Consider the following 17,400-nt stretch of genomic DNA (forward strand, 5'->3'; position numbering starts at 1 on the left):
TTCCTCTCCCTTCCCCCTCCCCCACTCCCTCTTGCCCTCCCCCTCCCCTCCCTGCATTTTTTAAAGCTCTACTTACTGGGCCGCTGCCGCCGCTCCTCCTCCTGGGCGGTGAACAGGAAAGTCCCACCACCTGGTTCCCTCCCACCCCAGCCTCCCATGGGCTCCTGGCCTTGGCGGCCAGTTCCGGTGCCGCCTGGCCAAGAGCCGCCTCCGTGGCTGGGCTCAGCACCTCTATGACTTGGCCCGCCACCGGGCCGAGTACCGCCTTTGTGGCTGGGCCCGCCATGCCAAGTGCCGCCTCCACGGCCTGCCGGGCCCACTGCCGCCGCTTGCCAGTCTTTGTGGCCAGCCTCTTTGGGGCCGGCCACCTCTCCCCCACCCCACCCACCCCACCTTATGCCCCAGTATCGGGGCCCACCGCCACCTCCTCACCACCTCGGCCGGGCCTGGCCGACCGCCGCCTCGGCCGGGCCTGGCCCGCCACCACCACCTGTTGCCTGGCTGGGCCCGCCAGTGGCCCTGGCCTGCCACCGGCCAATTCTCCTCTCTCCTGGGTGCGCCAGCCAATCAGGCGCCTCTGCAGCCCAGCAAATCAGCTGGCTGCCAGGACGCACATTCCATGGCACACCCAGGAGAAATATATATATATAGAGATAAATAAAATACAGCAACAATGGGCCCCTGGCCTAAGTGTCTGGCCTAAGCCCTAGAGTAAGGCTAATCCCTGGCCTAACCTCTGCCTGGCCTAACCCATAGGGTTAGCCCACCCATAACCCTGACCTTCATAGGCTCAGAACTCAACCAGAGCTGACCAAGTCTCTAGTTGCCATCAGTGTGCATTGTGACTGATGGTTTGTTTTTGGCTTATTTTATTATTCTTGTATTTTGTCAGTTTTTGCTATAGACTTCTTTTAGCCTAGTATATGGAAAGGCAGTATATAAATAAAACTGACATTGCCATTCCAGAGTTTCTCTACAACAAACAGCTTTCCTGCCACATCACAGCTGTTGCCTTCAGCTGCTGTTGTGTCTTCAGAAGGATGATTCGTAATATTAATATAAGAATATCTGCCCCAAAAGGCCACTTAGGGAATCTGAAAGTGTCCACAGGTAGTATTGTTGATATCATGTGAATCAAATAAATTTCCATTCACATGCTTTTGCTTCAAAAATTAATTGGCTAAGCTGCTTATATAAAATCCACCCCATTGCTGATGGTGGAATTGCTAAATGGATGGTGAAATGGGTGCAAAAACATCTCAATCATTTAGCTGATGAGCCGAACAGATGGCAAATGCTACTCAGTGGAGAAGATGGGAAATAATTAGTCTAGAAACAAAGAGCAAAATTGAGGTAATGTGTGTGAGACTGAAGGAGGGCTATTGTGGAAAAATGGTAAAAACTGTCACTGTGATTCACAGTTGCAATAAAAAGCATGACTATGGAGATGGAGCAAGTCACAGAATACAATACATTTCTGTTATTGTCACAAGTGCTGCAAAAAGAGAAAGCAAATCACATCATGTATTAAAACAGGGATACATCTTTTATTGGAGCATATTAAATCAGCAACAGGCATGAAAAGCCCCAGCTGTGGAAATAAATTTACCATTGTTCTATTGCTGAAGCTGAAATGGTTAAATAAATTCAGGGTGAGGAACACCCGGAAGAAAGAAAAACATTTTTGGGGGGAAAGGGAGTGAAAATGAAGAAGTTGGATAGGAAGGTAGAAATCTGGGTGTCCAGCAAGTACACATTACACCCAAGTAAAATGTCTGTAGGAATGTGAAAAATTGTCAGTTGGTTTATATCTCATATCAAAATATTAGGGATGCTCATGAAACGGATTTTGTGTTATGTTTCAAGCTCGAAACAAAATGCAAAATGGCTAGGGATGTGCACAAATTGATTTTTTAAAAATTCTATTTGTGCCCCAAACAAATTACCCCTGCTTTGTTTTGTGTCCAAATCTACCCCCCCATTAGCCCAGATTCGATTTGCATTTGCTTTGATTTGGATCGATTTGGACCACATAACAAGGTCCTAGGGGCATCAAGTTTGGGTGGTAGATAGGTCCCCATGGGTGCCACCTACCACCCAAATCTCAAGGCAGTGGGACACCTGGTTGATTTTTAATGAACTATTTTAGTTTTTACCCATTTCTACCATAGGATATAATGGGGATTCGACGTCGCCATATCCTAACCCCTAACACGGATCTCCAGCTTTCATTTTTTAAATAAGCTAAGCTCTAGCCCTTGTAGAAGTGGAGTTATGGAGCAAAATGTGCGGTCATTATTTTTCAAGTGTTCAGATTATTTGGTATATAACAACTTTTCCTCATAATGAATCCCTATGAGGATTCATTGCACACATTCATTTCTTCTGTTTATTTTCACTGTCACTGGACAGTGCCAACTGTCAACTGCCATGTGCCAACTACACACACACACACACACACACACATACCTGCAAGGCAGTGGGGTACTCATTTTAATTTTTAGGAATATTGAAATATTTAGATTCTTTGGTGTCTAATAACTTTTCCTCATAATGAATCCCTGAGGATTCATTTTCTCTTCATTTCTTCTGTTCATTTTGACTAACACTGGACAGTGTTAACTATCAACTTCCATGTGTCAGCTACACACACACACACACACACACACACACGTACTCAATGTATTTTAAAGGAATTTTTGAAGTGTTTAGATTCTTTGGTGTCTTCATTATACACACTTTCATTTCTTCTGTTCATTTTGACCCCACTGCTTTGCAGGTGGGGGTAGGGAATTAGTGGCATCCCATGTTCCAACTACCCTCCAACCCACAAGTCGCTGGGTACTCAGTTTATATTTTAGGACTTTTTGAAGTGTTTAGACTCTTTGGTGTGTAATGAATCCCTCATAGGGATTCATTATGAGGAAAGGTTATTAGACATCAAAGAGCCTAAACACTTGAAAAAAATCCTAGAACATAAACTGAGTAGTACCCCACTGCCATGTGGGTAGGAGGAGGGTGTTTTTGGCACATGGCAGTTGACAGTTTATTTATTTATTTATTTAAGCACATTTTTATACCGCCCCAACCCAAGGTCTCAGGGCGGTTCACAACAAACAAAAACAAAACATTAAATTCAATTAAATACTAAAAACAGTTTAAAACAAATCAATAAACAAAACAAATTTTAAAAAGTTACAAAGTTAAAAAGCTAAAAGGTCTGGGTTAAAAGATGAGTTTTTAGACACTTTTTAAAAGCTCTAGACATAGGGAGACTCTTATTCCCACGGGAAGCATGTTCCAAAGTCTCGGGGCGACAAAAGAGAAGGACCATCCCTGGGTGGCCACCAGACGACATGAAGGTAGCCACAGACGAGCCTCCCCTGATGTATGCAGTGGACGATGGGGATCATGCAGAAGAAGACGCTCTCTTAAGTACCGCGGGCCTAAGCTGTTTAGGGCTTTATAGGTTATAACCAGCACTTTGTGTTTTGCCTGGAAACTTATTGGCAGCCAGTGCAACTCCTGTAATATAGGAGTAACTAGTGAGCCGCTGTGACCAGAGAAGATCTGAATCACTGCTGGACAACACTCACAGGCTGGTATGCTGACAACACGCGATTGGGTATATAATTGGCAAGCTTTTTACCACAATCATGGAATCTAAGCACTACTCTGATAGCACTGTAACAGGATGCTGGTGAAAAGTCACATGGCTGGGGGGAAAGATAGAAATATTTTTTCCTTCAAGGCAAGCAAGTGCTGAATACAAGCATGACCGAAAGGTTTTCCACGCCTAAACATAGCTCAGACATACTAGCCAAACCTGCACAGAGCATCTGTGTGGCACTTTGGGGCCGGCTGTTTCCCCCTCCCTCTTCCTCCTGCCCCTGTCTCTCCTTTCTTCCCCTTCCCTCTGACCCCGCGCTCTCCAGCCCTCCTCCTCTCCCGTTCCTCCCCCAACACAGAGCCGCGATGGACGGCCAAGAAGGGCACTGCCACCGTTTTTCCTCCCCCCATCTGCCTGCCACTGCAGCTTTTCTCTCCCCCGCCTGCTGCCCGCCGCAGCAATGGCTTTTATCTCCCCCCGCTCACCGCCACCTTTCTCTCCCCCCGCCCGCTGCCTGCCTTTCCGCTGCCCACTGCCCGCCTTTCTCTCCTGCTGCCCGCTGCCCGCGTTTCTCTCCCCCGCTGCCCGCTGCCCACGTTTCTCTCCCCCGCTGCCCACCGCCCGCATTTCTCTCCCTTCTGCCCACCGCCAGTGTTTCCCTCCCCCGCTGCCCACCACCCACATTTCTCTCCCCGCTGCCCACCACCCGCCTTTCTTTCCCCCCCCCACCCAGCGTCCGCCGCCCGCCGCCCGCCTTTCTCTCCCCCCACCCGCAGACCGCCTTTCTCTCCCCCCACCCGCTGCCCACCGCTCACCTTTCTCTCCCCCCACCTGCTGCCTGCCGCACCTTTCTCCCACCCGCCTGCTGCCTGCCACCCGCCTTTCTCTCCCCCCACCTGCTGCCCGCCTTTCTCTCCCCCCTCCTCCACTGGCCAGCCACCGCCACCACTTCCTTCCCCCTCTCCTCCTGTCCTCATTCCTCACTTTGGAACTCTCGCAGCGTGTCATGAGAGTTCTGCCTCCAAGTCCTGGGCACGCATGTCCCAACAGAATTAAATGTATAGATATGGTCTCTTTGAGATGACCCAGAGACCAACCTGGCTGCCACATTTTGTACTAATTGCAGTTTCCGGACTACGTACAAAGGCAGCCCCACATAGAGCGCATTGCAGTAATCAAGTCTGGATGTTACCAGCAAGTGTACTACTGTTTTGAGATCATGAACTTCATGAAACGGATGCAGCTGGCGTATCAACCGAAAGCTGATAGAAAGCGCTTCTGGCCACTGCCTCAACCTGGGGAACCAGGGAAAGGTGTGGAACCAGAAGCACCCCCAGACTGTGTACCTGTTCCTTCTGAGGAAGTGTGACCCCATCTAGAACAGGTAGATCAATATCGCTTCCCGAGTGACGAGCCCGCACAATAAGTACCTCCGTCTTGTCTGGATTCAGTCTCAGTTTGTTATCCCTCATCCAGCCCATTACTGCTTCCAAGCAGGCATTCAGGGAGGATATGCCTTCTCCTGATGATGTTGATATGGAGAAATAGATTTGGGTGTCATCAGCATATTGATAACACCCAGCACCAACTCTCTTGATGATCTCTCCGAACGGTTTCATGTAGATATTAAAAAGCATTGGAGACAGTATGGAGCCCTGAGGGACACCATATAAAAGCTCAGATTTTGAAGAGCAGCAGTCTCCAAGCGACACCATCTGGGATCTGCCAGAAAGGTAGGAGCGGAACCACTGCAAAGCAGTGCCTCCCACCCCCAACTGCCTCAGACATTCCAGAAGGATACTATGGTCGATAGTATTGAAAGCCGCCGAGAGATCCAAAAGGACCAACAGAGTCACACTTCCTCTGTCAAGTCCCAATTGGAGATCATCCATCAGGCCGACCAAGGCAGTATCCACCCCATAGTCCGTCCGAAAACCAGTTTGAAATGGGTCTAGATCAGGCATCTCCAAACTGCGGCCCTCCAGATGTTGCTGAACTACAACTTCCAGCATATCCATCCACAAAAAAATTTGTCTAGGGATGCTGGGAGTTGTAGTTCATCAACATCTGGAAGGCCGCAGTTTGGGGATGCCTGGTCTAGATAGTCAGTTTCCTCCAAGACCACCTGGAACTGAGAGGCCACCACCCTCTCAATTACCTTGCTCAACCATGGGAGTTTGGAGACAGGCCTGTAGCTATTGAGGAGTCCAAGGCAGACTTCTTAAGAATAGGTCTAATAATTGTCTCCTTTAAACAAGGAGGCATCCTGCCCTCCCTCAGAGAGGTATTTATAATTGCCACCAGGCTCTCCACAACAACCCCCTTGCCAAATAGTATAAGACACGTTGGGCAAGGATCAAGCAGACGGGTGGTAGGACCCACTGTTCCGAGCAGCTTGTCCACTTCCTCAGGAGTCACAAACTGAAATTGATCCAGTCTAACTACACAAGAGGAGTTGCTGGATACCTCTGCATCTGATACTGCGATAACTGGAGTCTAAATCTAGATCTAGATCGACCCGAATACGAGAGACTTTGTCCACAAAAAACTCATTAAAAGCTGATGGTTGCCTATTCGGATTCAGGGGAGTAGGGGGCCCTACTAGCCCCCTCACAACCCTGAATAGCTCTGCTGGACAAAAGCCTGCGGAAGCAATATGGGCAGAAAAGAAACACTTCTTTGCTGCATGTATAGATCTTTAAATGTGCTCTATGTCGCAATCTGTCGGATTCAAGTTGAGTCTTCCTCCACTTGCGATCCAGTCTACCTTGCTGCTTCAGCTCCTGCAGATCTTCCGTATACCAAGGAGCCATTTTTGAAGCGGGTCGGAGAGGACACTTAGGAGCGATAATGTCTACTGCCCTGGTGAGCTGATTATTCCAATTCTCCACCAGGGCATCAACTGGATCGCTGGCAGGGCCAGGGGCACTGTCATGAGAGGAGAGCTGGTCTTGTGGTAGCAAGCATGACTTTTCCCCTTAGCTAAGCAGGGTCTGCCCTGATTACAAATGAATGGGAGACTAGAAGTGTGAGCACTGTAAGATATTCCCCTCAGGGGATGGAGCCACTCTGGAAAGAGCATCAGAAGGTTCCAAGTTCCCTCCCTGGAATCTCCAAGATAGGACTGAGAGAGATTCCTGCCTGCAACCTTGGAGAAGCCACTGCCAGTTTGTGAAGATAATACTGAGCTAGATAGAACAATGGTCTGACTCAGTATATGGCAGCTTCCTATGTTCTTATGTTCCACTGTCCAAAAAACAGTCAAAATGAATAGAAAAAATGTAAGTGTGTAATGAATCCTCATAGGGATTCATTGAGGGAAAGTTATTATACACTAAAGAATCCAAACACTTGAAAAATAGTGACCACACATTTTGCTCCATAACTCCACTTCTACAAGGGCTAGAGCTCAGCTATTTTTAAAATGACAGCTGGGAATCTGGGGAAATTAATAGGAGGGATCTGAATCTCGAATCAATTCGAATTGAATCAGGCATGATTCGATTTGTACGCAAATCTAGCCAATGGACCACAGGGGTGATTTGTTTTGTCTCCAAATCACCCAAATCAGCTAAATTTGGGTACAAATTGATTTGTACCTAAATCAATTTGCACATCTCTAAAAATGGCCAAAACTTTCAGTCTAAACAGCGGTTAAGCCAGCCGTTTCAATGGAACAAACTTGAAATGTCTCAAGTGTTTCACCATAGGGGACAATGGGGAATTCAAAGCACCCCATTGTTCCCCATATGTCTCCTAGAGACACCAGTGGGTTGTGTGGTAGGGCAGGATGGGTGCTACCTACTACCCAACGCACAAAAGAAATGGGCAAGCAGCTGATATTTAGCAATTTTTTTAACCTTTCCCCCCAAACCCCCATAGGATCCATAGGTAGCACCCATCATGCCCTACGACACAACCCACTTTGGTGTCCCTAGGAGCTACCCGTGGGGAACAATGAAGTGTTTTGAGTTTCCTCACTGTTCCCTATGGCCAGAACAAGCTGCACTCATAGAGTGCATGCACATAGGTTTTACATTGCCATTTGCAATCCTGTTGTGAAAAACAATGCAGAAGCACACAGTAAAAGGGAATCTGTCCCTCCCAACACAGAGCACTCATTTGAAACACAGTCCAAAAATGGCCTAAAAGGAATCACTGACCCAGAATCCACTCCCAGTCACAGTGCCTGTGCTGCAGTAACATCATTGGCACAAGTTGCTCTCTCACACACAATTATGACTCCATATGTTATTTCCTAGCATTGCAACAGCTGCTACAACAGCATCCTTACTTAGCAGCAAGCACAGCCATAAGCTCAACTAGAGCAACTTCAGCCACATTTTGACCGAGTACACCTTGCAATGCAGATTGCAGAGCAGACCAGAGCAGTGAGTGAAGCACAAATTAATCTCAAGGCCAGACATGGAGTTTATCACAGCAATCACCAAGAAACACACAGACACCTGCCACTGTCTGTTAGGGGTGTGCAGACTGATTCCCTAGCAAACTGATCTGCTGAAAATTGGGGGCAATTCACTGATTTGTTCACATCTAATTGTTCGTATCTAATTGCCCCTTGTATTTAATTGTGAATCAAATAACCCCTGATTTGCACAGATCGATTTGCTAGTGATTAGTTTAGTGGATCCCATTTTGTCTCAATTTTTTTCAATTGATGATTGGCCTTCTGGTAATGGCTTCCAGTTGGCTTGAGATCTCCTTGCTTCTTGGTTCGCTAGCTGTCTTTCAAATCAAGTGTTGGCAGAGACAACTGTGTTCCCATTGGCTGGAGCAGGGAGCAGGAATGGGGGAAGACAACGGAAAAAACCCAACCTACCTACCACCCAACCCACAAAGCAACTGGGCATTCAGGTGATTTTTAATTGATTTCTTAACTTTATCTGGGTCAGTAGGTCACTCAGATAAAATTCAAAAATGCATTAAAAATCGCCCAATTGACCTATTGCTTTGTGGGTTGGGTGTTAGGTAGGTTGGGTTATGCCCTACCATCCAACCCACTTTGGTGTCCCTAGGGTCTACCCACAAGAAACAATGGGGGTGATTCAAGTTCCCCATTGTTCTCTATAAGGGTGATTTGTGATTTTTCATGAATTTATTATTCAATTCATTGAACTGGCTGGCTGCAGCTGGCAGGTTTAACAATTGATTTGGTTTTTTACAATTAGATTTGCTAGTGAATCAAACGCAAAAAACAATCCGTGCACACTCCTACTATCAATTTCTCACCACAAAACTATCTCACAAATAAACCAAACCACAACTCAAGGAAGGCAGGCACCCAAATTCTGCCTTTGTCAATCTGAGATCCAGCAAAACCAGACAGTTGTAGCAGCAATAACACAGCAACCATATTAAACTCAGTGCTGAGAAAAGAAAGCCACAAAATCAAACCTTCCTTCCTCCTGTCCTGATGTATGTTCTTCTTCAAGAGAGGCACAGTATAAGGTCTCTCTCTGCCTCCCAGTCCCTTTGAATACATTTTGAATTTGAAATTCCCTCCTTTTGTATTTCCCCTCCATCCTCCCTGCCAATGGGAGCACAGTTGCCCACGACAAGACTTGCTTTGTATGATAACAAGCCAACCAAAAGACAAGAAAATCACAAGCCAATCAGAAGCCAGTGCCAGAAAACCAATCAGCAAGGAAAAACAGACCTCTAAAATGGCACTCAGATCATCAAAACATTTCAATGAAAATGGCGTTGTTCTGCTCCAAGCTCAAAACAGGCCCTTTATTTAAAAGGTGTTTATTTATTTATTTTATTTATTTATTCTTGCATTTATATACTGCCTTTTGTTAAAAGACAACCCCAAGGTGGTTTACAAAAGTTAAAACATACAATAAAAAGACAATAAAAATATTAAGCTAAAAAAATATAAAAACAAACCAAATGTAAAATCTATAAAATACAAGCATAAAAACAATACAACAGGTAAAAAAAACACAGAAGCAGCAGTAAAAACGATTATGTAAAAGCCTGGGTAAAAAGCCAAGTTTTAACAAGCTTTCTAAAAGCAGTGATGGAGTTATGTTTCAAGCACAAAACGGGCCATTTTGAGTCAAAATGTTTCATCATGAAAATGTTCTGCACATCCCTATAAAATATGGGTGTGAGTGTGTGTGTATGTGTTAGCCATTTTAAATATAAAAAATTTGAGTGTGAAACCTGTATGGCTTTGGGAAAGCCTCAGTCTCAAAGCTTCTCCACAATGTAGCGGTGATAATACTGGCTGATATCCTGACTAACAAAGTGCTGGCAAAAGGATCTTGTGCTAGCTCAAAGCTGTTGTGTTAGCCACATATGCTAATTTTGGACCTTGTGCTGTAGGGATGTGCACCGGACCAGTGTGGGGCCATGGTAGAGGCCTCCGAACCAGTCTGGATTGGGGCCGGTCCGACGATCCGGGGGGTATGGAGCTTTAAGGGCGGCTGGGGTGGGGTGGGGTAGTACTTACCCCTCCCACCGCTTTCCCCCCTCCGGCGCTCGACTTTATAGCAACGTTTTCGGGGCAGCAGCGTTCCTCCCTGCCGCCCCTGTCCCCGTCGTTGCCCAGCAAAAAGGGAAGTTGAGTGCACGCATGCGGCTGTTGCGGTGCGCGCTGCACACATAACACGTTGCATGTGCACGCTACATGTGACGTGTGCGGCGTGCGTGGGCATGGCGGTGACAGGCGTGCGCACGCCGCAACGGGCACTCAACCTCCTTTTTTGCTGAGCAACGATGGGGGCAGGGGTGGCAGGGAGGAACGCTGCCGCCCCGAAAACTTTGCTATAAAGTTGAGGGCTGTAGGGGGAAAAGTGGTGGGAGGGGTAAGTACTACCCCCCCACCCTTAAAGCTCCATACTCCCCAGTGCCGGACCGCACCTCCGTGGTTCCGTGCACATCCCTATTGTGCTGTGCCTCCACAAGAATAGTTGCACAATTGCAGCACGTCTAATTTGTTTTAAAAGGAACTTTTGTGCAATTGTGCAAATATGTTGTTTGTACAATGACATCATTTAGGGATGTGCACGGAACTGTTTGGTGCTTCATTCTAGTAGCGCCGAACTGGTTCCAGCACCAGAGTTCGAACTGGTTCAGAGGCGGCGGGGGTCACTTTAAGGGGCAGGGAAGGTGCTGCTTACCTGCCAGCCTCCGCCCCACTGCTTTCCCCCTGCTGGCACTTTCCCAAAGAGCAGGCATGCAGGGCTGCAGCATGCCTCCTTGCAGCTGGGATCAGTGTCGCCATGCAAATGGTCAATGTGCATGCACTCGGCATGCATTCCATGCACATCCCTAACATCATTTTCTTGTACTAGTGTTAACTTTGCTTGTTATGCAAGTGCTTAATTAGTCAGGATGTCAGCCAGTGACCTACTTTACAGGGTTATTGTAAAGACTGCTGTATAAGTGTTTGAAAACCAATCTCCTGATATGTAGTAGAAGTTCTGTTATATTAAGCATAGAGGTACAGGCTTGAAAAGTCTGAAATGTTTTAAAATTAAAAACAATTAATTACGACAATCTGAATTGACTTTAGGAAGCATTGTGGATCAACACAGGGAATTTACAGCCAATCTTTAAAAAAAGATGTTATCCAAATAATAATCCACATTTCTTTGTTAAATATGCACTATTTGATAATGCATCATTAAAATTACTTTATCTTCATCTGGAGGGTGTGGATGCATATAGGATTTAGTAACATAGGCTGTTACAACATGGACAATAAAAGCCACAATGTGCATCCCAAAGGATACTTTCATAAAGACACTCACAGACAAAACTGAGATGTTAAGGTGTTGAATTCATGGTTTATTTTCACACTTAAAAAGTAATCTTATTGATGAATTAATATTAACTTTTTAATATAAAAGTGCTTTAAAAAACAACAAATCCTTAAGGCTCATCCTGTTACATTACAGTAGATTTTTTTTCACCATTCCAGCAACTGTGCTACATGTTTTGTATGAACAGTGGAAACAGCAAAATCTCCAAACAGGAAAACAATTGGTCAATAATGTCATCACTTATACACATGGACTTTAGCTATGTATATAACAGAGCTATAAATAAACAAACCTCTCACATGGTTCTCTTGATTCTGAAATAGATCTGACAGATTGAACATTTTATTTTGCATACCTGATATGAAACAAATATAACTGCTGAACAATATGCATTAGTTTGATGCTTTTTGGAAGGCAAAATAATACAAGATGATATACCAGCGGTGAAATACGCCTTGCACTGCTCCAAAGAAAAACTTCAAATGATCTCTTTAATGCGTAAAAGGTATTAAAACAACTTACAGATTTTTACACAAAACATGTAAGCTAAAACAAAACCGAGCAAATGTTTCAATGTAATACACCATTCTCAATGTTCCATTTAGCATGTCAGCTGAAGGCACTTAAAAGCTGAGAACTGAAAGTAGCAAACAGACAGTAGATAACACATGAGGGAGGAGAGAGCAGACCTTTTGCCAAGAAGATATTAACTCTTTCAGTGGCCGATGTATCTCATGGCTTCCATCATCTTATCCTTAACATTAGTATTAGGTTTTAATTATTCTATGAACACTGATCTTACATCTTCCTTGATCTTACATTTTATCAAATTTCCTTCAAGAGCTAATATTGATACTTTTTGTTTTGCACTTTTCCATTATGATGTTTTTTCATATGTATCACCCACATATGGTTTTGTTCAACTTTTATTATGCTGCATATCAGCCAGATGTTCTTTATATCTTTTCATTATTGGTGTTCCTGAATTCCGATATAGAATTCATATAGGAAATAGCAATTAAAGGTGCAAGTTGGTTTCCATAGTCAAGCCTCGTGTGTTTAGATTTAATGGTAAGCATTTCTCACAAAAGCAAGACTTGGCAATGGGAAACCAATATGCACCTTTGTTTACTATTTCCAATATGAATTCTAATGAGATAAGGTGTATAGATCAAGATATGATATTGTATAAGAGTCATATTGATGATATTTTGATTATTACTAGAACTAAAGATCATGCTGATAGAAAGTCTGGGATGCTCAGTAGACTAGGGAGCATAAGGTTAATGAGGGAACAACCAAATGAACAGGAATGGTTATCATTTTAGATACTGAAATCCGAATTTGTGGGGGCTAGGTGGTATAGGAGATTTTAATGAATAGTAATTCAGCACATCCCAGAATTGTAAAGTGGACCCTCTGTTGTCAGGCAGTATAACAAACAAACAAACAAACAAACAAGGAACGGATAGTTAAGAATGTAAAATACATAGGGCTAAAGGCATGTGATCTAGTGAGCATACTGTGACATCTTGGAGAAAGCCTAAAGAGTTGATTAAAGTTAATGCTTATAAACTTCTACTAAGTAAGAGTAGGGGTGTAACGTTTGTGAAAGGATGGCCAGCTTTAAAAAAATACCTTTTCTAACAGATAGATTTGCATGGCAGGTAATGAAAACTTTGAGCAGACATGGAGTTAAGGCTAGTGTTGTTTGTATAGCACTGGAAACTTTAAAACAACATTCACTTAATTCCCGGTTGTATGATGATAGATATGAAGGGAGGGATTGTTCTATCTGTGAAGAGGATGAGGGTTGGTGGTGTAAGGTGAAGGGAGTAGCGTATAAAATTGAATGTGTGGAATGTACAGCATTCCAAATTGGAGAAACAGGAAGACAGTGGTGCTACTGTTCTATAAACGTTGCTTTCTTGACCTTACATCTTATTAAACTGGCTCTGGAAGAGAATTTAATAAGATGTAAGAGTAAGATCAAGGAAGCAATGTTCATAAAACAACTGAAACCCAATACTAATGTTAAGGATGAAATGAAAGAAGCCATAGGATACATCGGCTACTGGAAGAGTTCATCATGTGTTATCTATTGTCTGTTTGCTGCTTTCAGTTCTCAGCTTCTGTATTTAAGTGCCTTCAGCTGGCATGTGAAATGGAGCACTGAGGATGGTGTATTACAGCAAAACGTTTGCTCAGTTTTGTTTTAGCTTACATGTTTTGTGTAAAAATCTGTAAGTTATTTTAATATCTTTTATGCATTAAAGAGGTCATTTTGATGTTTGTCAGAATAATACAGATACTACATTTACATCCTGTGATTATCATTCCTAAACTGGGGAGACGACCATGTTCCTAAGCCAGCTATTCACCCTATCTGCCACATGCTTGGCTCAGACAAAACTCTCAGGAAACCACAAACCACTCACACCAATGTAGATCTAACAAAGTGAACATACAAGGACGAGTGGCCTGTGACTTGACCCCTCAAGAGAAAAACTGACACCCATATAATCAATAAAGCATCACTCATTGCCTTGAACAGATACATATGTTTAGTCCCAGCAATATTGCGTGAGGAAGGAATGAGAAGCACTTGCCATAGATGGATTTAGTATTGGTAGCTTCCTAGTTTGGGTCTCAAAGAGGCAGAATGGAAAAGTGCTTGCTGTTTGTTTTTATCACATACAGTGAATGATTCATGATGATGAAGAGTTAGTATTACCTCCCTTCATAATTAGCTATATATTACTTAGATGGACACTGACACTGCTACTCCACTTTAAAAAGTTGTGGTATAAAAGCTGAATTTCCCCCAAAGTGATCAAAATGTAGCAGCCCGAGCCTTGAATTAATCTCATGTAAGAAGAAAACTCTTCGTAACTACAAAGGCATTTTGGAAAGTAATGGCTAAATAGCTGCCAATGCTGTGTACATCAGATACTGCAATTACTTTCTGAAATACCCTTGGAGGTGGGACAAAAATCTAACTGATCCAATAAATAAAGCACTTCAAACCATTCAAGAATGCTACAATATATATCAATATATATATACATATTTTACAGCATAAATTACTGTACAGTATACTCTAGTTTATTAAGCTGCTCAGTTAATGTAAACATTAAAAATATGCTGTTGTAATGACCCATACAGAAGGACTGTACTCAGGTTGTATAGAAACTAGCAGAAAAGTGCTAAGACCCATGTGAAGACTGGCACCGTATTGCTTTATCTGATTTTCATAACAATGATGGTATTAAGAAGAAAAGCCAACAATCAATCAATAGTTGATTCCTGTAAAGATAAGAAATAGAAATAGATGATATCGACTCTTGGAAGAAATTTGCTAAAAGTGGTTGGGACAATGGAAATTAATTTGTCAGCTCTGCATTGGCATACAAAAATAATTATATACAATACAGTACATACACAAACATGATCCAAGATAATCAAGGCTAGATCCGCAAAATATGCTTTCTAACAGCATTATTGTCCCTGGATATTCATTCATATCACAAATCTCTTGTGTGAAGTAATCCAGGCAGACGCCTTGGCTGACATCCAGATGAAGGAAGGGCCAGTCTTATGTGTGAAGTAGCAGTGCTCCTGAGTGCTGATGGCTTCGACTCACTCAGCATTGATGATCGTGCAGAGTGTGTGTGTATGGAATCTTGATTGCCTCCTCTTCCCATAGAAGTGCTCTGTACCACATGAAAATATGTTTTTGAGGCTTGCACAGCCTTCAGGGACATATTTCTGTGTGCACTTCTGAGGGAAGGGGAGGTTGTCAAAATTCTCTATCCTCATGCGTGTATTGTTGCTGCATAAGTCTCACATAGCGCCAGTGCTTTCTTAGTCTGGCTGTCAGCCCTTTTCTTAACAGCAAATTTGAATTCGCACAATTGTTGGGCATGTGGTGGATGTTTGAACTTGAAAAGCAATATATGTTGTTATTTATTATTATAATTTAGTCACCTTTTAAGAAAAGATATCTACTCAAAGCAATTAACAATGGCACAAAAGAAGCAAATATAATAAAATGGAAATAACCATTAAAATACTTCCTGTCGGCTGCCATTCATAAATATCCATCACTACACAGAGAATTAGGCTTTTGATAAGTCACCACAAATGTTCTTTCTTGGGCAATTAATTAATTAATTAATTAATTATATTTAAACCCTGCTGATCAGATAAAAAGATTTCCCAGGGCATCTTATAAAATTAAAAACAATCAACAACAGAAACATTAAAATGAAATAAAAAACACAATGCCAATAAAGACAAACTCAATAAAAAATGAAGTCAATTGCCAGCATGTAATACAGGGCCCAGGAGCAGCCCGTTCTAATGAGCTGGGTGGGGAGGAGGCTGAACATGACTCAGCTGCCTTCGGTTCCTGGCAGCAATGTAGTTCCCCTCTCTCTTTCTGCCCATCCCAGAGTTAACAAGAGTTGCACTGCTGCAGGCTAGCCATTTCTCAGGTAGGTTTGTGTGGGCTGATTAATATTGACTATTGAGCTGCCTGCACAGCTCTACCTGATGCATGGCCAGCCCGCAAGCAGTACAGCTCTAGTTAACCCTGGGGCAGGGCAGAATGAAGTAAGAGGAGCAATGGAACTGCCCAGTGGTGGATTTAAGCAGAGGCAGAGTAGGCACTTTCCTACGGTGGCAAATTTTGCTGCCCCTCTCTGGGGGCAAGGGGAAAGCCCCACTTTTTTTCTCCTTAAAAACTGCAGCTGTGAGTGGCAGGATAAGGTCAGCGAAGGCCATATAGCGGTGGCTGAGGGGAGAGGGGGGCAAGGGAAAAGTCCCCCCTTTACCTTTATTTGCAGGCGATGGGGCTGCAGCGGGGAGAGTGGTAGTGGGCCAAGGGGAAAGTTCCCCTTTTTAGCAAAGCTGCTGCACGTGTGGCGAAGGCAGCAAAGGCGAGGGCAGCAAGGGGGCGCTCCTTCCATCTCCCCTACTCCTTCCCAAATGACTGCACACCCCACCTGCAGTCCATTATGGGCCTCCACGTGTGGAGAAAGGCCCATCATGGACTGCAGACAGGGCGTGCAGTCATTTGAGAGGGAGGAGGGGAGATGGAAGGAGTGCTCCCTTGCTGCACGCACAGAAGCATTGCTAAAAAGGGGAACTTTCCCCTTGGCCCACTACCAGCCTCCCCGCTGCAGCTACTGCCACCCCATCGCTTGTGTGGCATTTTAAAGGTAAGGGGGGGGGACTTTCCCCTAGTCCCCCTCCCTGAAGCTGCTGCTGTGCAGCCTTCGCTGACAGTGGTGGTTTTTAAGGAGAAAAAGGGAGGCTTTCTCCCTCCACCCCTACCCTCACTGCAGCGGGAGGGGGGGGTTGCGGCAAATCCTTGGCCACCTACAGGCAGCAGAAGGCTTAATCCACCCCTGGAACTGCCAGGAATATGAGACAGCTGTCTTGTTCAGTGCCCTCCCTCCACTGCCAGGTGGTTAGGCGGGGCTGCTCCTGCCACAGGGTGAAGCCTATGGGTGAGATGGTAGTCACACATGGGCATGAGAAGCATGGCAATACAGGCAAGTTTTCCACTGAAACACAACATGCTCAGAGAGTTGTGGGCACCTCTATGTGCAGATTTGTTGAAAGATTAAAAAATATCTTAATGGATGGGGAAATGAATGGATGGATGAAAAAAAAAGGGAATGGATTGATGGGAAATGGATGGATGGATGGATGGAAAAAAGGAATGGATGGATGGGAAATAGATAGATGGATGGGGAAATGAATGGATGGGAAATGAATGACCATTACTTCTGTTTGTCTAACACTGAAACTATACCTAAACTGAGCTAAACACTTTGAATATGGTTGCTGTGTACCCTCTCTTAAGTGCTCATTTTTGACTCATATATTGAATAACTCTGTACTCTGAGTTGCCATTAAGTATAACATTGATATGTTTTCTAGCACTGAGGATGCCTTTGACCTGCTGCAGATACTGAGGTTCTCACATGT

General features: G+C 44.2%; 1 protein-coding gene and 1 long non-coding RNA gene across 2 annotated transcripts in view; one reads left to right on the forward strand and one right to left on the reverse strand.

Moving 5' to 3' along the window:
* Positions 1-17,400, forward strand: part of LOC128349611 (uncharacterized) — a 41,604-nt gene that overhangs the window by 8,806 nt on the left and 15,398 nt on the right. The window lies entirely within an intron of this gene.
* The window catches only part of AFF3 (ALF transcription elongation factor 3), a 451,975-nt gene continuing 448,216 nt past the window's right edge, over positions 13,642-17,400 (reverse strand). The window contains exon 22 of the transcript XR_008318873.1: positions 13,642-14,709. The gene's annotated coding sequence lies outside the window, so the exon portion shown is untranslated. The remainder of the gene's footprint in view (positions 14,710-17,400) is intronic.

The sequence above is a fragment of the Hemicordylus capensis genome, chromosome 3 (assembly GCF_027244095.1).
Source record: "Hemicordylus capensis ecotype Gifberg chromosome 3, rHemCap1.1.pri, whole genome shotgun sequence".
NCBI lineage: Eukaryota > Metazoa > Chordata > Lepidosauria > Squamata > Cordylidae > Hemicordylus > Hemicordylus capensis.